The sequence below is a fragment of the Mirounga leonina genome, unplaced genomic scaffold (assembly GCF_011800145.1).
Source record: "Mirounga leonina isolate KUSES-001 unplaced genomic scaffold, KU_Mleo_1.0 Mir_128, whole genome shotgun sequence".
Lineage (NCBI taxonomy): Eukaryota > Metazoa > Chordata > Mammalia > Carnivora > Phocidae > Mirounga > Mirounga leonina.
Window position 1 is genome coordinate 9,274,655 of NW_023270320.1, and position 26,228 is coordinate 9,300,882.

The 26,228-nt window shown below is 38.4% G+C and overlaps 1 pseudogene; it reads right to left on the reverse strand.

Moving 5' to 3' along the window:
• Positions 1-22,957: 22,957 nt before the first annotated feature.
• Positions 22,958-24,316, reverse strand: LOC118009840 (annotated as a pseudogene).
• Positions 24,317-26,228: the final 1,912 nt, after the last annotated feature.

Here is a 26,228-nt window from a genome sequence, read left to right on the forward strand (position 1 = left end):
TATATATTGTGTTCTGTTTTGCTTCTCTTTCTCAGTATGGCTTTAGAATTTATCCATATTATGTGTTAGTTTCTTTCTTTTTGTTGATGAGTAGTATTCCATTTTATGTATCACAATTTGTGTATGAGTTTACCCAATGATACCCATTTGTGTTGTTTCACTTTTTAGCTATTAAGATTAAGCCCTCGGGGCGCCTGGGTGGCTCAGTTGTTAAGCGTCTGCCTTCAGCTCAGGTCATGATCCCAGGGTCACGGGATCAAGCCCCACATCAGGCTTCCTGCTCAGCGGGGAGTCGGCTTCTCCCTCTCCCACTCCCTCTGCTTGTGTTCCCTCTCTCGCCGTCTCTCTCTCTGTCAAATAAATAAAATCTTAAAAAAAAAAAAAAAAAGACTAAGCCCTCTATGAACATTTGTGTACAAATTTTGTGTGAACACAATAATAATATGCTTTTCTTTCTCTTGTGTAAATAGGAGTAGAATTGCTGGATCCTGAAAGTGTAAGTGCACATTTACTTTTATAAGAAACTACCAAACTGTTTTGCAAAGTTCTTGAACCATTTTACATTACTACCAACAGTGTATAAGTATTCTGGGTGCTCCTTTTCCTTGCCAATACTTTGTCTTTTCAGTTTTTTGTTGTTCGTTTTTTGCTTTAGCTATTCTAGTGGGTCTGGAGTGGTATCTAATTGTTTAATTAGCATTTGCCAATGACTAATGCTGTTGAACATATTTTCATGTAATTATTTGCTACTCCTAAAGCTTTTTTGTGAGGTTTCTGTTCAAATCTTCTGCCATTTTTTTGGTAGTTGTTCGTCTTCATGTTATTGAGTTGTAAGGCTTTTTATATTTTCTGCATACAACTCCTTTATCATATATATGTATTGTAAATATTTTTCTTCCAGTCTCTGCAGCCTATTAATTTCCTTAGGAGTATCTTATGAAAATTGGGCATTTAAAAATTTGATGAAATCCACTTTATCTATTTTTTTATTTTACACTTCCTGTTTCCTAGGTCTTGTCTAAGGAATCTGAGTCCTGCCTCCTCCAAGATCATAAGGTTGCCTTCTATGCTTTCTTCTAGAATTTTTATAGTTTTAATTTTTACAATAAGCCCATAATTATTTATACATTATTTTGAATTAATTTTGTGTATGATGTGAGGTAAAGCTTGAGTTCTACTTTTTTTAATGGATGGATATCCAGTCCTGCAAGCACCATTGGCTGAAAAATTAATCCTTTCCCCACAAAGGAATTACCTTTGTGCCTTTGCCAGAAACCAATTCCTCATAAAAGTTTAGGTCTGCTTCTGAATCCTCTTTTCTGTTCCATTGAAGTAAATATCCTTTTTTAGGTTCAACCTTTACTCTTTTTTATTTTGCTTTAGTGTAATCTCAAAGTCAAGTCAAGTCCACCAATCCCCTGTTACTTCTCATCTAGTGAGTTTTAACTTTGTTACTGTATTTTTCAGTTATATACTATGCATTTTGATAATTTTTTTCTCTATTGATATTATTTATCTGTTCACTCACTTTTATAATTTTTCCCCTAATTCTTTGAACATTTTTCTTTTAAGTCTTTGAACATATTTATAAATAATGCTTTGAAGTCTGTTTCCTATATCAAAGAGCTGCTCTCGCCCTGATGATGTTTTAATTGCCTGACTTTTTTCTGGGTATGTTTATTTATTCATTCTTTTTTTTTAGATTCCACTTATGAGTGAAATCATATGGCATTTGTATTTATCAGTCTGGCTATTCCATTTAGCATAATACCCTTGAGGTCCATCCATGGTGCCTCAAATGGCAAGAGCTCTTGTTCTTTATGGTGGTGTAATATTCTATTGTGCATATATGTTACAAGATCATTCTTATCCATTCATCAATGAACACTTAGGTTACTTCCATATCTTAACTACTGTAAATAATGCTGGAATAAACACATGAATACATATATCTTTTGGAATTAGTGTTTTCATTTTCTTTGGATTAATACCTAGTAGTGGAATTACTGGATCATGCAATATTCCCATTTTTAATTTTTTGAGGAATTTCTATACTGTTTTCCACAGCAGTTGCACCAATTTACATTCCCACCAATAGTTCTCTTTCTTCATATCCTCTCCAACACTTGTTATTTCTTGTCTTTTTGATACTAGCCCTTCTGGCTGGTGTGAGGTGATATATTATTGTAGTTCTGACTTGCATTTCCCTGATGATTAGTGATGTTGAGCATCTTTTCATGTGTGTGTTGGCTGTCTGTATGTCTTCTTTGAAAAAAATGTCTATTCAGGTCCTTTGCCCATTTTTAAATTGGATTTTTTTTTTCTTTTTTTTGGTGTTGAGTTACATAAGTTCCTTATATATTTTGGATATTAACCCCTTATTGGTTATATCATTTGCAAATATCTTCTCCCATTCAGCAGGTTGCCTTTTTGTTTTGTTGATGGTTTCCTTCACTGTGAAAAACCTTTTTAATCTGATGTAGTTTCAATAATTTATTTTTGCTTTGGGTTCCCATGCCTGAGGAGACATATCTAGAAACATGTTTTTATGGCTGATGCAGAGAAGTTACTGTGTTCTCTTCTAAATTTTTATGATTTTGGGTCTCCCATTTAGGTCTTTAGTCCATTTTGAATTTATTTTTGTGTATGGTGTTACAAAGTGGTCCAGTTTCATTCTTTTGCATGTTGCTGTTCAGTTTTCCCAGCATCATTTATTATAGAAATTGTCTTTCCCCCATTTTATTATGCTTGCCTCCTTTGTCATAGATTAATTGACTGTGTAAATGTGGGTTTATTTCTGGGCTTTCTGTTCTATTCCACTGATCTATGTATCTGTTTTTATGCCAGTACCATACTGTTTGATTTCTGCAACTTGTGGTGTATCTTGAAATCTGGAATTGTGATACCTCCAGCTTTGTTGTTCTTTCTCAAAATTGCTTTGGCTAGAAATCTATACAAATCTTAGGATTAATTGTTTTAGTTCTATGAAAAATTCTGTTGATAATTTGATTAGGATTGCATTGAATGTGTAGATTGCTTTGTGTAGTATAGACATTTTAACAATATTAATTATTCTAATCCATGAGGATGTAATATCTTTATATTTGTTTGTGTCATACTTATTTTTTTATTTTTAAATATTTTTATTTATTTATTTGACAGAGAGAGACAACCAGAAAGGGAACACGGCAGGGGGAGTGGGAGAGGGAGAGGGAGAAGCAGGCTTCCTGCTGAGCAGGGAGCCCAACATGGGCCTCAATCCCAGGACCCTGGGATCATGACCTGAGCCGAAGGCAGATGCTTAACCAACTGAGCCACCCAAGCATCCCTGTTTGTGTCATCTTTAATTTCTTTCATCAGTGTTTTATAGTTTTCAGAGTACAGGTCTTTTACCTCCTTGTTAAGTTTATTCCTAGGTATTTTATTCTTTTTGGTGTAATTGTAAATGGAACTTTTCTTAATTTCTTTTTCTGCTACTTCATTATCAGTATGTAGAAATTGGATCAATTTCTGGGTATTAATTTTGTATCCTGCAAATTTACTGAATTCATTTATTACTTCTAATAGTTTTTTGGTGAGTCTTTAGGGTTTTCTAGGTATAGTATCTTGCCATCTGGGCAAAGTGACAGTTTAACTTTTTCCTTACCATTATGGATGCCTCTTCTTTCTTTTTCTTGTCTGATTGTGTGGCTAGAATAAAGTTACTTTTTTTAAAGTTGATATCTTTTATGTTGTTGTTGGTGATGGAAGGAAATAATTCATGTCTTTTTTTTTAATTTTAAGATCTCTATTTTTTTTTCTCTTTATTCTTCCTTTGCCTTCACTACTAGCTTAAAAGGATGTCTTCTCCTTTCTACTTACCTGCTTCTCCCCCAGAAATGTTCTCTGTCCAAGACTGCCACCTCGGAACCTATATATTTTCAAATCTCTTGCCACATCTAGTACTTTCATCTATCAGGTTTTAGACCTGTGTTCAGTGTTGGGTTATTCTGTGGTAATTTTATGTTTGCTTTGCGATGCCCCCTTTTCTCTTTTCCTGTTTGCTATGTAGTTTCCTCAGTCTTAGCTCTGTTTCTATACACATGGTCTTGAAGTGATAGTCAGAAGTCTAATAGTAGCTATGTTGGTATTTAATGTTGATTTCTCTATGTACAGATAATTAAAACTCATAGTAGTCTCTGTTTTCTAATAATACAGAAGCTGTGTGTTTTGTGTGGTTTTATCTGTACTTCTTCATTTACCTACATGTTATTTTTCAGACTCTGTGGGCCTATTCTGATTTTGATAGCAACCTTTATACTAGGGTCAACTGCACTCTATATTTTCCAGGTGATTTTGAATTTTTTTCCAATAAATATTCATATATTTTATAATAAAGATTAATCAAATATTTTTTACCCAAATTCAGCAAGTCACATTAAATTTTCTCAAGTCATTGTAACTTTGGGAATGAGATAACTAAATAAATCCTAGCTGACAATATAGTAAGATAATTTGAAACCTTTTGAGTAACCACACATAAAAAACAGATCTTAAAAATCATGTCAATTATGAGAGAAAGCTAAAGATCAAAGGGTTCTGTTACTGGTCCTGTTCTATCTGATGTTTTAATCAATAACTCAGATAAAGGTTTAAAGGCATTTGTTTCAGATTTTTTAATGACAAATTTTGAAAAAGCTACCAATAGTTTTGATTAGAGAAATAACATTCAAAAAGAATCCTAAGAGGATAGAAAATGGATTTAAACCCAGCAAACTAATTTAGCACAGTTCTTTTGGATTACTTTAGATAAGAGAAAAAAAAATCAATTGTGTGCATTTAACATGTGATGAACTTGGTTTGTCAGGAATTAATGTGAAAAAGACCTACCATTTCTAGTTAACTGTGAACATAATATAAATCAACAATTTGAGGCATCTGTACACAAAAAAGGGAGAAATACAGGATTAAGTTTTGCTGATAGGCTTTTGTGGGATGAGTGCATATAAAGTACATTTCAGTATGGATTTTGCCAGAATACCCAAAGATTTTGAAGTCATGCCATTTAAGAAATAATAGACTAAGTTTAGTTTGGGGAGGAAATTGCTTATGATATCTGAGAGAGGACAGATAAATTCAGTGGAAGCTCCAGAGGATGGTCCTAGGACTATGGTTAGAGATGATTAGGATAAGTTATTTATGCTTAGTATAAGAAGACATTTCTAAGTATTAAATAAACTCAATCATGATAAGCCCTTTCCTGTGAATTCCATAAGCTCCCATCACTGTAGATTATTAAGCAATGTCTGCTTATATTTTGTGTTATCTGCTTTCTGTGGGAGGTTGCACAGAGATGACTTTTAAATCTTTTTCAACTTTAAAATTTAAGTTCTATGATACTATGTTTACCAAAAACAGGGAACAAAATAAAAGTTTTAAAGTCTATATATGACTACAGAGATAAATTGGTAAGGAAACATTACCATTCTCCTTCCTCTCCACTTGTACAGGAAACTATGGTCAGATTTATTAGACACATTGAGAAAATCAATCATAAAATCAGTGGGAGAATATGTTTAAGTTCAGATTTGATCTGCAAGTTGCTCCATATACAGAGACCATAGTGAGATAAAACGCCAGCCTGTCCCTCCAATAGAATGCAAATCAGAATTCTCAGGAGAGACAACATGTGAGAGTGTAGACCTGGTTAGAACAGGGATGCCATGTCTGGGTCTACAAATGACTTGTAGAAGTGTTTTCTACACTTTCTACAAAGTGAAAGAGTCACTTGAAACTTTGTAAGTTACCAATAGAGATAACTAGATTATACAAATAGAGTTTTCAAGGGCTTGCTGCTTAGTGTGAACTTTTAGTAAGAGAGAAATGGAAAATGTTATGCAATTCACTGTCAAAACTGTGAAGCACCTGGGATTTTACCTTACCTTTAAGCTAGTGAATTACCTCACCACAGATGATGAAAGAAGACAACCTCTAGATTAGAGACAAAGGACAATTAATTACACAGTAGCTAGAGAATCAGTCTTCTCTTGCACTGATGCCCTAAGCCCCAGTTCCCACAAGGTGATGTGAGGAGGGCCAGGTGACGCTTACACATGTGATGGGTTATATTACAGGAAAGAAACCTTGAGTTTAGGAAACATGCATCTTTTATAGTGGGCACTAAGCAATCCTTCTTGACACTGTCTCTATCATTCAAGCTGCTTGCTATGCCAACATTCATGAAAATATAGCTCAGAACAATCATATAGTTATTGTCTCGGCTTATAAGACATGCAGAAATATGAGAAACCTCTGGATAATTGTCTCCCAACATTGAAATTTCCTAGCTGCCATAATGAAGCCATTATTCCATTGGAAGTCAGAGATTAAGAAGACTGACCCAGGATGACAAGAAAAGAAAGGCTATGACCAAAGATCTATTGTTAGCCTCATTTGATTAGTATTATCACTAATTGCTACAAAGAAGGGATTAGGCATTATAACCAGAACCATGTTAAAAATTACTCTAATTATTCCCTATTTCTTCCACAGTCTATACCTTTGTCCCTCTCTTTTTCCATACACACATGCTCTAGTAAAGCCATTCCATCATAGACATTAAGGTATTTTCAATTAACCCTTTTTTTCAATTCAAAAGTTCAGAAGTTCTACATGTATTGTTATGAATAGCTATCTTAACTAGCTGGAACACGGGTGATAATTGCAATCAAGATTGTCATGCCAAAGAAGAGGTATAATTGGTAAAAACATGTGATTCTTGAACTTTCTTGAGTGAAAGGATATATATACATATATATCTGTTTTTCTTTTTGAGTACTTGTAGGATTGTTCTCATAAACTTGTTTTTAAAATAAGCCACCAGTGATTTTCCTACTTTATTTGAACAATGATTTGAGAACTAATGCTGCAGACAGCATTACCTATTGAGTCTTAGTGGATTACTATTACTAAAGCATATTGAAATATAAGGCACTATGTGAATGAAAGGCATTGAAGTATTACTATTATTTTTTAAGATTTCATTTATTTATTTGAGAGAGAACACAAGCAGAGGGAGGGGCAGAGAGAGAGAGAGAGAGAGAGAGAGAAGCAGACTCCCCACTGATCGCAGAGCCTGACTCGGGGCTCAATTCCAGGACCCTGAGATCATGACCTGAGCCAAAGTCAGACAGTTAACCAACTGAGCCACCCAGACACCCTGGCATTGAACTATTATTATTGGAAAATACTTTTTCAACATTATTAGGCTCTGTCTATGTGCATTAGGGTATGCATATTTGAGTGAGGACCCTATGGAAGTGGGATAATGGAGAGAAGCAAAAGTGGGATGGAGATCCAGAGGGCTCCAATTTAGAAGAGATAATTGAGTCCTTACCTGATGATACTGGGGAGTATCTCTGGTCAAGTTCACCATAATTAGTGCAGAGTTATTAACTTAATAGAAGTCATTCAGATATAGGCAGTGTTTTTATATTACCTCTGAAATTGCCATTGGAAACTTAGAAGTTTTACTATTTCTTTTCTCAACCCTTAATTTGCAAAGTCACTGACTGGTTTATACAAATTATTATGAAATTTGTGGTGAGAAGTAACCATTTTACAATCAGGGATCAGACTAAAGTGTTGATAGGTATCACTCCCCTTCTATCTGAAATACTCAGAGCCCATCAGCTGGAGAATTTCAGTGATACAAGGATGCTTTGTTATCAATGCTCCAGCAATATGTACCATGGCCCCTAGGTCTAGAGTTCTAATAGCAAAAGCAATAATAATACATTTTAGACAGGAAGATAGGAGCCTCATGAGCCCCCTTTTAAAATTCTCCCCTTCATGCCTGGTTGAAGGGACTAATCATGTGGATTCCCTAACAAGCAATGCTTTAGTTTTTATTATACTTTGCTTCTGCTCTGCAGTAAAAAAAATGCAACTGAAAGAGTTACATGGAAAACTTTATTACAGTTTTTCTTTGTAGATGTTTTCTACTTAAATATAAATTAGGAAAATGAGTTTTCATTTTTTCCAAAAGGGGGTCAGTTATGTTGAATGCATAGAGAGATACTTATACAAATAATTATTTTGTTTACATTTTATTTTTTCCCAATGTTTTATTATAAAAAGTTTCAAACATAGAAAAACATAGAAAGGTACAGTGAATACCCATATATTTACCACATAGATTCCTTGATTAACTGTACTATATTTGCTTTCTCACATAACTATGTATCTGTCCTGTTGTTTACCCACAAATCCACTTAATTTTTTGATGCATTTTTAAGTAGGTTGTAGGCTATAAATAAATATTAAAATCTACTTAATGATATGAATGCTAAAGTGTTTGGGTGCCTCTAAATACTTAAGCATACATATCATTAACTAGTGTTCAACATTTGTTTATTGTTTTTAAGGTAAAGTTTTTATATAACTATATGAAAAAATTTAGTGTACAATTCAATAGGTTTGTAATCTGCATACATCTGTGAAAATCACAATCCCTTCAAGATATAGAACATTATCTTTTTTTTTAAAGATTTTATTTATTTGAGAGAGAGATGGAGAGAGTATGAGTGGGGGGATGGGGCAGAAGAAAAAGCAGACTCTCCATTGAGCAGGGAGCCAGATGTGGGGCTCAATCCCAGGACCCCTGGATCATAACCTGAGCCGAAAGAAGACACTTAACTGACTGAGTCACCCAGTTGCCCCCAAGATACAGAACATTTCTATTACACTGGAAAGTTTCTTAATTTATTTTTCTCATCAATACCTACCCACCGGCCCTCAGATTCACACACCATTCTGTTTTTCTTTTCTGCTATAAATTAGTCTTGCCAGTTTTAGATCTTTATTTAATGGAATCATACCATATATGCTCTTTTATGTAAGCCTTCTTTCATTCAGTTTAATGTTCTTGAGCTTAATCTATGTTGGTGTGGATAAGGAATTTGTTTATTTTTATGGATGAGTAGTACTTCACTTTATAAGTATACCACTATTTATTTATGTATTCTCTTGCTGATGGGCAAATGAGAGGTTTCTAGATTTGTCTATTCTGACTGAAACTGCTATGAAAATTTTTGTACAAGTTTTTTTGGATGGGTATTTAATGTGTTTAAATAGCTATTTTGATAATTAATTTTTTTGTGTCAACTTGGAGAATATTTTTGGATGAGCTTAACATTTATAATTTGAGTAAGCAGATTGCCCTCCATAATGTGGGTGGGCTTCATCTAATCAGTTGAAGTCTTGAATAGAACAAAAGACTGGCTTCCACAAGCAATAGGGAATTATCTGACAGATGGCTTTTGGATTTCATCTGCACCATTAGTTCTCCACATTGCAGATTTGGACTTTCCAGCTTCCATAATTATGTTAGCCAATTTCTTAAAATAACTCTCTCTCTCACACACACACATACACACACACTCTTTGTTTGTTTGTTTGTTTCTCTGCAGAATTCAAATACATCTATAATTACTGGATTTTATTTAGTTTTAATAGTTATACATGCATATGATTAAAAAATTGACAAGTACAAAATGCATTCAGTGAAATATAAGTCTCTATATCACACTGGTGATTCTCACTGGTGCCCTAGGTCCCTTCATAGACAACTACTTGTAACACATAGTTTTCTGTTGTTAAAGAAAAACTCTATTCAGACTTGAAAAACCCCCACAAAAATGGTAAAATGCACATTGTTCTCTACTACCCTGACTTTCTCACTTATGAGAATATAATTTTTAAATATGTACTTTTTCATTATTTGTTTCTACTCAGAATAGGAAATTTAAAACTTAAAAACTGAAAAGTCACACTAGTTTATCAAAAAATATTTATAATATGTGTCCATCACTGCTTGTTCTATTCATGGAAAGTATTTACTGAGATTCTCTTGGATATCAGATGTGTTACCTATGTTACTTAATTTAATTCATACAATCAACCCTGATAGTTCATTCAAGAACTATGTAGTGATTGTCTACTATTTGATACTCTTTTTTTTTTTGTCAGATACTTCTAAACACGGGTTACAGTGGTGAAAAAGAGAGAAAAATTATTGTTTTCTTTTTAACGGGAGGAAACATAATAATAAGCATAGAATATAAGTACATTATATACTTTGGTAGAAGTAATAATTGTATATTATGGTAAAGGTACTATGAAGAAAAATTAAACAAAGTAATAAGTACAAAGAGTGCTTGTTGGAAGTGGGTTGGGTTATTGTTTTTAAAAAATGACATTTGAGCTAATATTTGAAGGTGAAGGAGTAAGCTCTATAGATGCCCAGGAGAGAAGAGTTCCAGTCAGCAGGAACATGCAGTGCAAAGGCCCTGAGGTGGTAATATGCCTGGCACTTGCAAAGACTAGTAGAAAGAGTCAAATGTAGTTGGAGTTTATTTTTTATTTTAGTAGACTAAATTTATTATTCATCTTAGAGAGTGAGAGGAAGAGCAGTAAGAGATGACGTTAAGATAGGGAGGTCCAGAGAAAGAGTTTTTGTAATACCTTTGGTATTCATTCTGGCTTATATAGGGGTTGCTAGTGGATTTGGGGTAGGAAAGTGACATGATCTGACCTATTATTTCCAAAATTCACTCTTAATGCCATGATGAAAATGTACTGAAGCAAAAGTGGAATGAAGGAGACTGGATAGAAAATAATTACAATAAGTCAGGCAACAGATGATTTGGTTGCAATAATCAAAGTGGTTAGAAGAAATTGAATTTTTTTATTTTAAACTTATTTTATTTTATTTATTTTGCATGTAGAGCCAACTGATGAGTTGCTAAAGAGTTAATTGGGTGACATTAGTGAAAGAGGGAAGGCGAGGGTAACTAAGTTTTTGTTTTTGTCCTCTGGTTCTGAAATAAGAGGTTGTGATCTAGAGAAACAGAGAAGAATGTGTGTGCTGTAGATTCAAATATGAGGATAAGGAATTGATTTTTTTTGACAAGATATGTTTGAGCTGTCTATTAGACACTGTAGTGAAGAAGTCAAATAATAAGTTAATATGAGTGTGGCAGAAAAGAGATTTGGGCTAGATAGAGAAATTTGAGCTAGTACTTAAAGTCACAAGACTGGATGAAATCACTAATGGACATAGGCAGGGAAGAAAAGAGGCGAAATAATTGAGCCCAGGGGTACTCTGAGTTTAAGACATTGAAAAGAAGAAGAGGAGTCAGCAAAATACAGGGAGAAGGAACTTCTAGGGATGAAAGAGGAAAGCTATGAGTTATTGTGTATTGGAAACCAAATAAGATGTTTACAGAATAAGAGGGGGATCAATTCTGCCTAGTGTTACTAATGTAGAAAGATTAGTACTGAGAATTATCTAGTAGATTAGCAGTATGGAGCTGTCTGATGATTTTGACTGTGTCAGTTGAGAGGTGTAGGTAAAATCCTAATTGGTGTAGTATAAAAAATAATGGATAAATTTCGCTTATGATTAGAACGTGTGTCACTTGCACCAAAACAACAAGAAGCAAGATAAATTACAAAGTCATTAATTTTCTGGAACCTATCAAAGCTGATGTGTAGGGCAACCAAGTGGCCAAAAGCCAAAAGGCCAAGGAGAGGACCTTTCAAGGAGAGAGAAGTAACAGAGAATGGGAGGGAGAAGCACCAGTAGTCATTCTATGGGTAAGAAAAAAAATCAGTAAATATAATGAACAGTTAATAGTTGAATGTGGGTTAGTATGACAGTATAGATCCTCTCAGAACCCCAGACACAATGAGATTTCATACTCATTTACCAGATATTTTTCATGGACATCATTCAGGTGCTTGATAGAAAGATTGGTGGCCCAGGGCAGGAGACCAGAGACTCTCACACAGTGCTATAGGCCTGTAAGAGAGGTTTGATTGCCACTCCGGAGCAGGCATAAAACATCACACATTTCCCCAGACCCCTTTGCTCGCACAAAAGAAAACCTTTAAGCTTCTTGGGAAGAGGCAGTGAATCTTAATTTTTTTCTGGGGAAAGGATAGAAGAAAAATCCCTTTAGTCCTAGAGAAAGAATAGGAAAGGGTTTGAGGTTGAAGATCCTATATTTAAGGTCTCCTACTGAGAGGCAAGAAACTCTTCTGCACAAGCTCTACCACAGACTCAAGGCAAAGTTGGCTGTTACAGGGAGAAGAAGCAGGAATGCTGAGGATCTCTACATCTCAGGTCCACTAAGAAGGAGGCTGGCCCACAGCAGGGGCTGGACCAGTAAAACAAAGCACGTATCCTGTCCTGCCCCAAGCATGAGAAGCAGTGAGTGACAGTCAAAAAGCACCTTTCCCACTGGGTGAACTTAAAGAGACTCACCATGACATGTTATAATCAAACTTTCAAAGTCAAACTTTCAAGTGAGAAAGGATATCATATACTATTAAAAGGTTGAGTACAACAAGGAGATACAATAATTATAAAATGTATGCACCCAATAACAGAGCATCAAATATATGAAGCTGGCATATACTACCTTGGTGAACCTTCAGGACAGTATGCTAAGTGAAATGAGCCAGCAACAAAAGCACAAATATTATATGCTTCTGCTTATGCGAGGTAATAAGAGTAGGCCAAATCAGAGAGACAGCAAGAATGGGGGCTGCTAGGTGTTGGGGGAGTGGTGAATAGGGAGTTATTGTTTAAAGGGCATAGAGTTTTAGTTTGGAAATATGAAAAAAGTTCTGGAGATGGATGGTGATGATGATTGGACAATGTGAATGTACTTAATGTCACTGAACTGTACACTTAAAATGATTAAGATGATAAATTTTATGTTATACATATTGTACCACAGAAATTTAAAAAAAGAGAGAATGGGAAGAAAATTGGCAATGACGAATATGGACAATTTTTTAAAGGACTATTGCTATAACAAGGAGCAGAAATGGAGATGGAAATGGGATAAAACGAGTTGATTCTTGAATATGGGAGAATTTATAGCAAGTTTGAATACTGATTGGAATGACCAGTGGAGAGGATGACATAAGACAAAGAGGGAGGCATTCCTGGAGTGAATCCTTGAGTAGGTGAAAGAGAGTTTGATTTATTGCCAAGTGGGAGAACTGGCCTTAGGTAGCACACCAAATATTCAATGTCTGGTAAAGCCAAATAATAATAGTAATATCTATAGCAATACAATAATAAATGACATCAATGGTGTGCACTTGTTGGGTGGTGGCATTATTCAAAGCATTTCATACATAGATACATGTTACCCTTACGGCAGCCATAGGAGAGAGTTACCTGTCTGTGCCCCTTTTACAAACAAGGAAACTGAGGCACAAAGAGGTGAAGTAGATTGCTTAATGATGCAGTTAGACAGTCTGGCTCCAGAGTCTGTTTACTAACAGGATAGGCACAGTTATAATTTTGGTTAGGAAACTGAGGCTCAGACAGGTCCATGAACTGGCCCAAGTCACACAGCCACTCAATGTGGGGCCGGGTATATTGGATCCCAAAGACAAATCCCTTTCTAGGGCCCCATGTTTCCCTACTTCTGAGAAACGATGCTAGCCTCGGTCAAACACTAACTTACCACAGCTCTCTGGAGTGTAGTTTGTTGGTGTGGCAATAACACCAGAAAGCCTGAGTATGCCCCCTCTCTCTGCCCCTTATCTGCTGTGTGTGCCTGGATGGTTTCCTTGATTTCTAAGCGTCTCCCATATTTTTTAAAAGATTTTATTTATTTATTTGACAGTGAGAGAGGGAACACAAACAGGGGGAGTGGGAGAGAAAGAAGCAGGCTTCCCACGGAGCAGGGAGCCCGATGCAGGGACCCAAGCCGAAGGCAGACGCCTAATGACTGAGCCACCCAGGTGCCCCGCATCTCCCATTTTTTATCTTAAAATGAAAATAATAATACTTCCTATGGTTCTTGTGAGGATTAAATGATTTATAAGAGTGTTCTGCACACAGTAAACCATCTATGTGTTAGCTACTATTTGAAAATTTTATGCTATGCATTTCCAAAGATAATTAATTATCTCATTCATGCAATGCATTGTCTGTAGAAGCTTATTGAATTCTTAGTAGTTATAGTGCCTTGTGCTAGGACACATGGGATACAGAAATGAGTTAAACAGTGCTATATTTAAACACACACACACACACACACACAAGCATATGTAAACAGAGCCATATCATTTTCAATTTGGAAAGGACATTTTTAAATCACCAACTCCAAGCTCTCTGCCTCTCCCTATCTTAATGAATTCTTGATGCCTGACTGGACAAGTGAATCAAAACTGTCAGAGTCAGGGTTGAACCTCCCACATTGCCAGTACAAGCCCAGTCCACGGCAGGTATTTAATAAATGTTTGTTGAAGGAAGAGGTTTGAAAGGAACGTAAGTAACAGTCCTGAATGGTAGAATGATCGGCGTGCCACAGCAAGAACTGACTGCGATGTGCTTCACATTCCAGCTGAGCATTCCAGCATCCCTAAATCAATGCTGAGCACTAAGCCTATCTGGACACTGGCGATGCCGATGCCAATAAGGAAATGTCAGACAGGGAGGGAGCCACTCATTATTTCCAGAAAACTGCATGGATGCAGGGTCTGAAAGATGCATCACGAGCCACTAAAGAGCCTTTTGTTATCGACTGTTCGCAGGCAACTGCTTGTCATCTGGCTTCTGACAAGAGAATATAATTTTCCAAAGTGGAATCATTCTCCTAGGTAAATGTATCTTGTGCTCTCTTCCACTTTGATGGGACTGACATATTTGGTGTTGGATGCCTTCCATGTGAAGATTTATCATTTAATTATAACTAAGAACACTGACTCAATCCCAGCTGCTTGGGGGAAATAACTTACCCAAAATGCAGGATTCCCAATAAAAGACCAGGAGCTTATTTCTGATCCACAGACTCAAGATTTCGATTCTGTAAAAGTGACAAATGTTTCAGGCTCCCAGAAAGAGCGAAGCCCTAATTATGAGATACATAATATATTCCAAATTAGAGAAGCACAAACATGAGCCACTCTGAAAGGCATTTGAGTGGTTTGAAAAGAGATCAGGTGTGTTAATTCTTCACTTCACGTGGGCAGGGTATGCCCCTTTACTTCTATCAGTTGTAACCTATGGCATCCTGAAAAATGTGTCTCTCGGCGCCATGTGGGTAACCACACCACTTAATTATTCTGTTATGGTGAAAGGCAACACAGAGAATGTTGTTTCTGGGCTTTTCATCTTTTGCTCTTCTAACCTCAAAAGAGCATTAAAGAGATGGGAGCTTTCAGGCAGCCGATTTCATTAAGAATATTAATTCAGTGATGCAGGGAGCTTTCACCATTTGGGCTTTTACCATTTGTTGCTATGATGGATACCTTAGGACCAGATTCGAGTGCTGGAGGCAGTTTTGTGCGAGGAAGATTTGATACTGTTTTATCATGCAGAATTTTGAGCAGTGGTTCTCAGCCCTGGCAATACATTAAAATCATTTGGCAATTTTTAAAAACAAACCAAAACTTCATAGACTCTGATTTAATTAGTGTGGGGTACAGTCTGGATACTGGTATTTTTAAAAGGCACCCCAGATGATTTGTATTTACAGACATTGCTAAGAATCACTGCCCAGTGCAGGATTCTCCAAGTCGATGTTGAGCAATCAGCAAGAAGAATCTTGAATAATTAGAATATATCTAATAGAAACTGAGTCTTCTTCTTGGCTCTAGATCCAAATGGACACAAATGCTGTGATTCCAGCTTCTGAAGGTGACCCTATATTTTGGATTCTAACAACATCTTACTTTCCTTTGTCCTTTTAGGCAGAAGGAAGTGGAGGTCTGCAGGCCACTAGTCTTGGGCTCCTTCATCTGACCCTATTGGTGTCTCAGCTCTTGCATTATCTGGTTAAATTACCTTTGTTTTAAATGCTTCAGGAGATTTCTGCTTTACTGGGTGGACTCTGATGGATAGATCTCCCATCTTTAAACAATTTCTGCCCAAACACTATATTCCTCTTAAATGAGGGTCATGTTTCTCTGGTCTTGAAATGTAGCAATACTTGTTTCTATTTCCTCTTCTCATATTTTGCATGAATCTCTTCTAGTCAAGCTTTCATCTTCACCAGTCCAACCAAATTGTTCTCATAGTATCAATTGTGAAATATGATAGATAATTCTCAGTCATCATCTTACTTGGCTTCTTAGCAGCATTTGATAAAGTTGATGTTTTCTCTTTTGGAAAAGTTTTTACCACTTGGTTTATGGGGTTCCTCTTTTTCTTTTCTTTTTTTTTTTTTTTTAAGATTTTATTTATTCATTTGAGAGAGAGAGACAAAGAGAGAGAATGAGCAGGGGGAGGGGCAGAGGGAGAGGGAGGAGCCAGATGCAGGGCTTGATCACAGGACTCTGGAATCATGACCTGACCTGAAGGCACACGCTTAACCTACTGAGCCACCCAGGTGCCCCAGGTTCTTCTTTTTCTATTGGTTACTCCATCTTAGTCCTTTTTTCTGGATCCTCTTGACCTTCCTGAACTCTAAATAGAGTTGGGGTGCCAAAGTCCTTGATTCTACCAGCAATGCCGGCTGAGGCAGAGGGCCTGGAGAAGCGTTTTGGTTCTCATTCCTCTTGTCCTTCAATCATCCCCCCATTTTTTTCTCATTGGCCCAACCCAGCACAGGCCAGCTAACCTGTGAGCATGGTATATGAAGCCCGTCGGGGCCAGACCCTGCAGAACCAGGGAGGCCGAGGGAGTGGATATGAGATGGGAAATGTTATTGTATATTTGTTGCTTCTAGGAATGATCAATAGAAAGGGACAGATGGACAAAGCAGAAGAAAGAGAACAAGGAGGAAAGGTGGTTTGTTAGGAACTAGAGGTGTGTTTACCTCTCTCCCTCCCAAACCTCCTCTTTTCCATCTTGGTAAAGGGCATCACTGCACACCTTGCTGCCTAGACACCAAATACGTGAGTCTCTTTCCCCCATGTCCACAGCCCTCTGATCCATCAGCGAGCCCTATCAGCTCCATCTGGGAATGCAGCTTAAATCCACACATACCTCATTATCTCCTTGTTAGGTTTAGCCCGTTATCTCCTCCTGCCAGATTATACCAATGGCCTTTTATAAGGTCTCAGCTTTCATTGTATTACCCTGAAGCGCTTGCTTACATAGAAGTCAGGGGCTCCTTTTTAAAATCTACGGAGGTTTTGTTACTCCCTTGCTTGAAAACCTTAGCCTCGGGCCCATAGCCCCTGCTCATGTGGACTGTGTCCTGACCAACTGTGGGGACTAGGAATCGTGCCTCTGTCATTAAGGCCCTGCTGAGAGCACACACACTAAAACACTAAAACATCAAATATGTAGCGCCTGGGTAGCTCAGTGGTTAAGCCTCTGACTCTTGATTTTGGCTCAGGTAGTGATCTTGGGGTCCTCAGATCTATCCCCGTGTTGGGCTCTGTGCTCAGTGGGGAGTCTGCTTATCCCTCTCCCTCTGATCCTCCTCTGACTTGCTCTCTTTCTCGCAAATTAATTAAATCTTTTTTAAAGGTTTTATTTATTTATTTGAGAGAGTGAGTGAGAGAGAGAGAGAGAAGGAGCAGGAGGAAGGGGGAGCGAGAAGCAGACTCCCTGCTGAGCAGGGAGCCGGAAGCCAGGCTCGATCCCAGGACCCCGGGATCATGACCTGAGCGGAAGGCAGACACTTAACCGAGTGAGCCAACCAGGCACCCTAATTAAATCCTTTTTTTTAAAAAAAGACAAATACATGATTGTGGCCTCTAGAACCCTGCAAAGTTAGTCTGACCTGCTTCTTGGGCTCATCTCCTATGAATCTCCACCTGAATCACTACATAATAGCCATACTTGTCTTTCTTTTCTTGATCACACCCTGCTTATTTGAACCCCGGGGAGTTTGCATTTTCTGTGCCTTTAACCCAGATGTCCTTCACCCAAACCTGTGGGTACCTTGTCCCATATTTTATTCAGGCCTCGTCTCAGAAGTTATCTCCTCATAGAGACCTTCCATGCCCACCTGTATAAAATACCACCCTCTGCCTGAAGTTAGTCTTCTTTAAAATTTGGTTTGTTGGGGCACCTGGGTGGCTCATGCAGTTAAGTGTCTGCTTTCAGCTCAGGTCATGATCCCAGGGTTGTGGGATTGAGTCCCTCATTGGGCTCCCTGCTCAGAAAGAAGCCTGCTTCTCCCTCTGCCTGCCGCTTCCCCTGCTTGTGCTCTCTCTCTGTCAAATAAGTAAATAAAATCTTAAAAAAATTTTTTTTTGTTTGCTTTCCTTCTTATAGCATTTATCTGTCTGAAATTATATTATATATTTAGGGCATATTGCCCCACTTTCCCTCTAAAATGGGAGCAAATTTTTCTATCTTGAGCTCTGCTATGATCACAGTAACACAAACAGTGTCTGGCCCATAGTAGGGGCTTAATACATTCTTGAGTAAATAAAAGGAAAAAAAAAAAAAAGCAAAACAATGAATGAATGGTGGGAATTTTCTCTTGCCAGAGATGAAAGCATCCCTGTGTAAACGCCTGAAACTCTACTAATGCAGTTACTTCTGACTACTGTATAAATCTCAGAATGTCAGTGTTGCTAAATTCCATGCAAAAGTCAGAAGAGTGACTTTCTGCCAAGCCCCATCTCACACATGGGCCCCCAAAGAGTTTTTATTTTGATCAGTGTTCTCTGTGTTCCCCTAAACAACCTCTCTAGGAGCTAGCCCCAGACTCAGATGCTCACTCAGTCTCACATGGAAATTATTCCATCCACTTTCTGCCCTGCCTGAATCAAAGAGACTTGAACCCTGTCCAAGGGTCCAGGCAGAAGCAATCACCATGCCATCAACTGGCTCTCTCCCCTTGTCTCTAACTGTACTCACTAAGCTTCCAAATCAGAGGCTCTTTGGCATAACATCATCAATGGAAGAAACATTCCGAGCATAGAGAGGAGGTTGTGCTATTTAAGAATGCAGCATCAGATCCCTAGCAGAACCAACCAACTTATTCTGTACCAGTTAAAAACATCTTAAGAAATACAAGTCATACAAAGGGGAGTTACATTGAAGTGTGTATGACAAAATGATAGGCTATCCGAGATTTGCTTTAAAATTACCCAGTGGACGTAGGGAGAAGGCTGGGAGACAAGACTGGCCAACAGATGCTATTTTGCATCTCAGTGATGGGTACCTGAATGCACCCATGTGTACTCTTTTCTACACATTTATGATTGAATTCTTCCACAATGAATATCCAAAAGAAAGAAAGAAACAGACGAAAGAAAGTATAGATTTAGCATCAGCAGAATACCAAACACCTTGCAGCTTTGCTTGTAAATCCGAGTTGTCTGGTATTATATTTCTAAGTGAAAACCCACAGCAAATACACAGATTCCAAATCAAAGACTAAACCTTCTCTCCCCTTTAACAAGTGCTTCTCCCTTGAGACACAAGTTCTCATTTCTAAATGAAATGACATCCAAAGGTATCCAGCCTATCTTTTTTGTTGACCTCTTCAAGACAGGGCTTCTAAATATATCGACTCCTTCTGAGGAGGTGTTTTTGGTGCTCAGAGAGGCTGAGTGAAAGAGGCAGACCAGGCCACATAAGATCAACTTGGCGAAGTCCTCCTATGGAGGGTGCTTTTGCTGTCATCACATCTGATACCAACTGCTTCAAGAAGAGGGTCATTGGCAGCAATAATTGCACACTCCGGTGCTCATGGAAACTTCCACAAGCAGAGTGAATAGGTTCATTCTTACCATTTGTGGTTCTAGATTTTAGTGGCTGGATTTTGTATGAAACTTAGAGAAAAATGGCTTTCTAAAGTGCAATGCATCAACCTTTCCCTTTGATAGTCTCTTCCGAATAGGAGGCACTCACCCATCTGGCCACCTGCCCAAGCACAGCCCCATTAAGCTTGACCTTTGGGTTGTCCAGAGTGGTTCTTTTCTACTTTCACCCAGAGTCCACCTACTGTTCCTAATCAATTTATGAGTAAAAAAAAAAAAAAAATCAGGCAGCTAGGGTAAGCTGTTTTTTAGCTGTCTCTTATCAGAAGGCTTCTGCCCTTGCTAGAATTTCTTCTGGTTTTGACAATTAAAAAAATCCTTTCTTAAGTGTCCTTTCTTCCTGCTGATGTTTCTGACCTAAAACAAGGGAGAGCGTTGCAATCAACATTTGAAACTCTTCTTTGGACTCCAGAGTGAGCACTCCTGAAGGAATTCTGTTAAGCTGCAGCAAACTCTGTGTCATAGGTGATTTTTTGCTAGGTCTGCCTAAGTTTATAAACCACAGGGAAACCTTCTGGCAGAGGAACCAAGGGCTCAAGCTTGAGCAAGCTAATTACTTCATTCTGAAACAGACCAGATTGGCCCGAGGCAAAGTTGTGAGCACTTGGCATCTGTTGGTGCATCACCTAGATTTTCTTTCCTTCCTGCTCCTTATTCTTGCTTTTTTATTATTGATTTCCCTGCCGGGTGCCCAGTACTTCTATGCTGTTCCATTTTCCCCACACTTAAGAATTAATTTATTCTGAAGTATTACGTATTTTAATGTTAATTTCTTACTTCTCTCAGGTGAATTTGAAAGAGACGAGGCCCAAAGGAATGGATGGTGGAATTTCAGAGCTGAGGGCACTCTGGAAAGGGTGGACTTTTCCTTTTGGAGAACTCCGCCAGTCAAGTGTCTAAGAAATGTCAGTGAATGGGAAATCTTGGAGTTGTGATTTCTAGTCTTTACTCTGTCAATAATTAGCTTGGTGGCTGCAGAGAATCGATCTACCTGTCTAGACCTCTGTCTTTACTTGCAAAAAAATGAAACAGTTGGTCTGGAGCTCTAATGTCCCTGAGACTAGCATCACACCTGCACATAGTAAGCATGCCTCCAAATGTGTGCTGACTGAAAGCAGGGAAACTACTCTCAGCTTTACCATACTGTGATAATCAGTGCATCTTGAAAGCAATGCTCTACCTCTGTGTCTATCTAGGCCAGCCACTTGACCAATGTCCTTGCAAATTCCATTTGCTTGGTTAAAAGCTTATAGGAGATAAGATTACATTTTCAGGTAGTTCAGATTCTTAAAGAGAACCTTCAAAGGGAGCTTGCGTCTGAAAGGCGTAATCTGTGCTTCTAATAGATGGTTTGTTCAAGGTTTGTGTACAGCACAGTATAGGTCCATAAAAGTAGCAAGTTTAGGTGAATTATGGCATATAAAGTAATAAGGGATATACAATATAAAGTGATAAAGGAAAGCCATATATATAGCATATCATCCATGGTCTATGTGCTTTAAAGTTTCAGATCTTTCACTGAGAAGGTTGGTGGGTGTTCCCACAAGGCATTTCTTAGAAGGGTTGCATTCTCTGGAATATTATAGGAAATATATCAACAATGCCAACTTTCTGTGGATTTTTAGGCATTGGGAATCATGCTGGCTAGAATACATTGTTTTCTTGCATACCATATTCATACTCATGTATTCATTTATTCAATAAGCTCTCATTTGAAGATGTATTAAGTGCCAATTACTCTGAGTTACAGGGGCTATAAATATGAAGAAAATATAGTCCTTATTACAGTCTTATAGTCTCATAGTACAGTGGATAGATGGATAGGTAAACATAATTACATCATTGTAATAAGTATTATGATAGTTACTTTGAAATAAGGTGATACAATACTTTGAAATAATATAGAAAGGCAGGAGAAAAAGTACCTAAGTCTTACTAGCTGAAGGGTTAGGAGTGGCTTTATTGAGGAAATGACTTCAGCAGAGTGACATTAATTATAAATATGTAGAGGTAGAGAAGAGCATGAAAATCCCCTTTGCCCTCCACCAATAAACTGAATTATTTTTTTGGAACAGAATGTAAATTTGGGAGACTATAAGGGGTTAAGGCCAAAGTTGTTGGCAGAATTTAGTTTGTGAAGAGACAGATGAATTGAGATTTTATATTTTAGTCATTGGGGAGCTACAGAGTCCTTTGAAAGAAAAGATCAGTTAGTCTTTGTCAGTCTTGTAAATATCAACACCTATAGGTCATAGACACAGGAAAATGGTACTTAGTGTTAGACACACTCTTGGGCCTGAAAAGGTATCTTGGGGCACATCACTTATGATTTTTGTGAATTAATCAACAAATTTTAATTGCCACGTACCTTAAGCCTAGAATTATACTTAAAGATGATTGCCATATAAAGGAAGTTTGTAAAGATATAGCCACTTGACTTGAAATTATTCAAGGAGCCAACATACTGATAAAAAGAGAGTGGAGAGGAAAGTTATAACATGTACATAGGGGTTAGGTGGCTCGAAACCTACTCTAAGTGCCTCATGTGAGAGATCACTGAGGTTTAGAGTATCAGGGTCAGGTATTTGGTGAAAAAGGTAGTTTCCAGCATAATTTTAAAGAATAAATGGACTTCAAATAACTGAAGGAGGAAAGCATTTCATTTTGAAAGATTAACATAAATTAAGACTTGAACATGCAACTCATAACATTTGTTGGTAAGATTAATCGATTGTTTATCTTGTATTAATTAATCAAAATCTATACTTTATTCAGATTTCTTTAGTTGTTATTTTTGTTTGTTTTTCTTAATATCTTTTCTCCATTCCAGGATTCCATCCAAAACACCACAAAATTCTTTTTAGCCATCATGTGTTCTTAGGCTCCTCCTGGCTATAAGAGTTTCTCAGATTTTCCTTGTTTTTGATGACCTTGATAGTTTTGAGGAGGATTTATCAGGTCTTTTGTAGTAATTGGAATTTGTCTGGTATTTTTCTCATGATTAAACTGGGGTATGGGTAGGGGTTTTTGAAAGGAAAACCACAGAGATAAAGTGACATTGCCTTTTTTTTTTTTAAACAAAGAATTTAGTTTTATTTTCTCTGTGCATTTGCAAAACACTTAGGACCAACATAGAAAAAAAATAAAACCTCCTGTGAAAAACATTACATTTAAGGAAAAAAAAAAGCCCTGAGAGGGATTAGTGCCTTAGCATTAGGGAGCTACAGCAACTCTGATTGGTCCAAGGAATTGAAAAGATATTGGGAAGATAGAACAGGAGGCAAGAGAACAAGAAATTACTGAGGAAGAGGGCCTCAAAGTGGGCCACGAGGGGGAACTGGAGGCCGGGGGGGGATGTGGACCGGGGTGGAGGGAGGGGCCCCCCGCTGGTAGCCATAGGGTGGGGGTCATGAAGGCCCAGTGTATCCATGAGGAGGCATCTGTGGAGGAGGTCCACGCATCCCATGTGGAGGCATAGGACCTCGGTGACCCATGGGAGATCCAAACGGAGGCCCTCAAGGGGGCATGCCCATTGGAGGAGGTCCAGGATGAGGCATTCTGGGTGGCGGTCGGGGTGGTGGCTGCCCCCCAGAGCCTGGGAGCCCAGCATGGGGGTGTCCTAAGCCATGAGGGCCATGGTGGGCCAGCTGCATCTGAGACATCCCTGGATGGGGCATCCCACCTGGTGGGAATGGGTGAGGTTGTGAGTGTCCATGTCCAGGATGTCCAGCCACTGGGGTTCCTGTTGATGGTGGGTCATGTCCTCCAGCCCCAGGAGGCATACGTGGTGGGGGCATGGCTGGGGGTATCCCAGGTGGAAGGGCTCCAGGAGGTGGCACTGGGGGTGGGAAGGACCCAGGAGGAGGCATGCCTGGTGGAGGAAGCCCTGACCCCAATGATGATACCACAGGATTGGGGGCTGAGGGTGGAGGGGGTGCATCTGCAAACAGCTGATGAGGGCGGTTGGCCTGGGAGAGTGGGTTCTGGGCTGCCAGAAGTCGTTCAGCTGCTGAGCCATGGCGCTCCCCCTTAGAGCCCTTCTTGAAGGCATAGAACACAGTGATAGGGCAGTTACAGAGATACTGCCCATTCATGGCCTCAATAGCTGCATCCGAAGCATCAAATGAAGTGAAATTAATAAAGGCATAACCTTTGGAGTTGCCTGTGTCAGGGTCCTGAATAATCTTCGGGGTTTGTAAGATGACCCCAAAGGCGCTGAAAGTATCATAAAGCAGCTTCTCATCAATCTCCGGGTCTAGATTGCCAATGAAAATGTTGGCCCCCACGTCCAGGTTCTTGTTGTGAGCTGATGCTTTGTTCACCCGTATTGGTTTCCCATAGAGTTTGATCATGTTCATGATCTTAATGGCATAGTCAGCATCTTTCTCACTCAAGAATTCCACAAAGCCATAGCCTTGGTGCTGACTTGTGACTCTATCCTTTGGCACGTGTGTGTTGACTACTGGCCCTGCCTGGAGAAATAGCTCCCACAGCAATGGTTCACTAACCTTCTCCTCCAGGCCCCCGACGTAGACAGTGGCATCCTGGTTCCGCTGGGAGTTTGGCCCGACTGCCATGGTGAAACAGCTCCCCGCCTTTCTCTTTTTAACAAGTTCTTATTTTATTTACTAGGTGCTCATCACAAGTGCACTCCTTAATCCTCATCACCTATTTCACCCATCCCCCTCCCCCACCCCTCACCCCTCTGGTAACCATCAATTTGTCCTCTATATTTAAGAGTCTGTTGGGATGCCTGGGTGGCTCAGTCCGTTAAGCATCTGCCTTCAGCTCAGATCATGATCCTAGGGTCCTGGGATGGAGTCCCTCATCAGGCTCCCTGTTCAGTGAGGAGCCTGCTTCTCCCTCTGCCTGCAGCTCCCCCATTTGTTCTCTCTTTCTCTGACAAATAAATAAAATTTTATTTATTTGACAGAGAGAGACACAGCGAGAGAAGGAACACAAGCAGGGGGAGTGGGAGAGGGAGAATCAGGCTTCCTGTGGAGCGGGGAGCCTGATGTGGGGCTCGATCCCAGGACACCGGGATCATGACCCAAGCCAAAGGCAGATGCTTAACAACTGAGCCACCCAGGCTCCCCTAAAGAAATAAAATCTTTTTAAAAAGAGTCTGTTTCTTGGTCTTCCTTTCTCCCTCATCCCCCCATCATATTTATTTGTTTTGTTTTTAAATTCCGCATGTGAGTGAAATCATATGGTATTTGTCTTTCTCTGACTGATGTATTTCACTTAGTATTATACTCTCTAGGTTTATCCATGTTGTTGAAAATGGCAAGATTTCATTTTTTTACGGCTGAATAATATTCCACTGTGTGTGTGTGTCTATATATATATATATATATATATCTCACCTCTCCTTTATCCATTCATAAATTGATGGACAATTGGGCTATATCCATAACTTTGTTACTGTAAATTATGCTATTATAAACATAAGGGCACATGTATCCCTTTGAAATAGAGTTTTTGTATTATTCGGGTAAATACCCAGTAGTGCAATTGCTGAATCACAGGGTAATTCTATTTTTTTATTTTTTGAGGAACCTCCATACTGTTTTCCACAGTGGCTGTACCAGTTTGTGTTTCCACGCATGGCACATGAGTATTCCTTTTTCTCCACATCTCTGTTAACACCAGTTGTTTCTTGTGTTGTTGATTTTTGCCATCCTGACAGGAGTGAGGTGATAGCTTATTGCAGTTTTGATTTGCATTTCCCTTATGATAACTGATGATGAGCATCTTTTCATGTGTCTATTGACCATCTGTATATCTTGTTTGGAGAAATGTCTGTTCATGTGTTCTGCCCATTTTTTAATTGGATTCTTTTTTGAGGTGTTGAGTTTGTAAGTTCTTTATTTTGGATACTAACCCTCTATCAGATATGTCATTTGCAAATATCTTCTCTCATTCTGTAAGTTGCGTTTAATTTTTTTGATTATTTCCTTTGCTGTGCAGAAGCTTTTCATTTTGATATAGTTCCAGTAGTTTATTTTTGCTTTTGTTTCCATTGCTTCAGGACACATATCTAGTAAGTTGCTATAGCTAATGTCAACTAAGTTACTATTCTAGGATTTTTATGGTTTTAGGTCTCATATTTAGGTCTTTAATCCATTTGAAATTTGTTTTTGTGTATGTTGTAAGAAAGTGGTCCAGTTTCATTCTTTTGCATGTTGCTGTCCAATTTTCCCAGTACTATTGAAGAGACTGTGTTTTTCCCATTGCATATTTTTCCTGCTTTGTTGAAGATTAATTGACCATATGGTTGTGGGTCTATTTATGGGTTTTCTAATTTATTGATCTATGTGTCTATTTTTGTGCCAGTACCATTCTGTTTTGATTACCACAGCTTTGTAATATAACTTGAAGTCCAGAATTGTGATGCCTCCAGCTTTGCTTTTCTTTTTCAACATTGCTTTGGCTATTTGGAGTCTTTTGTGGTTCCATACAAATTTTAGGATTGTTTGTTCTAGTTCTGT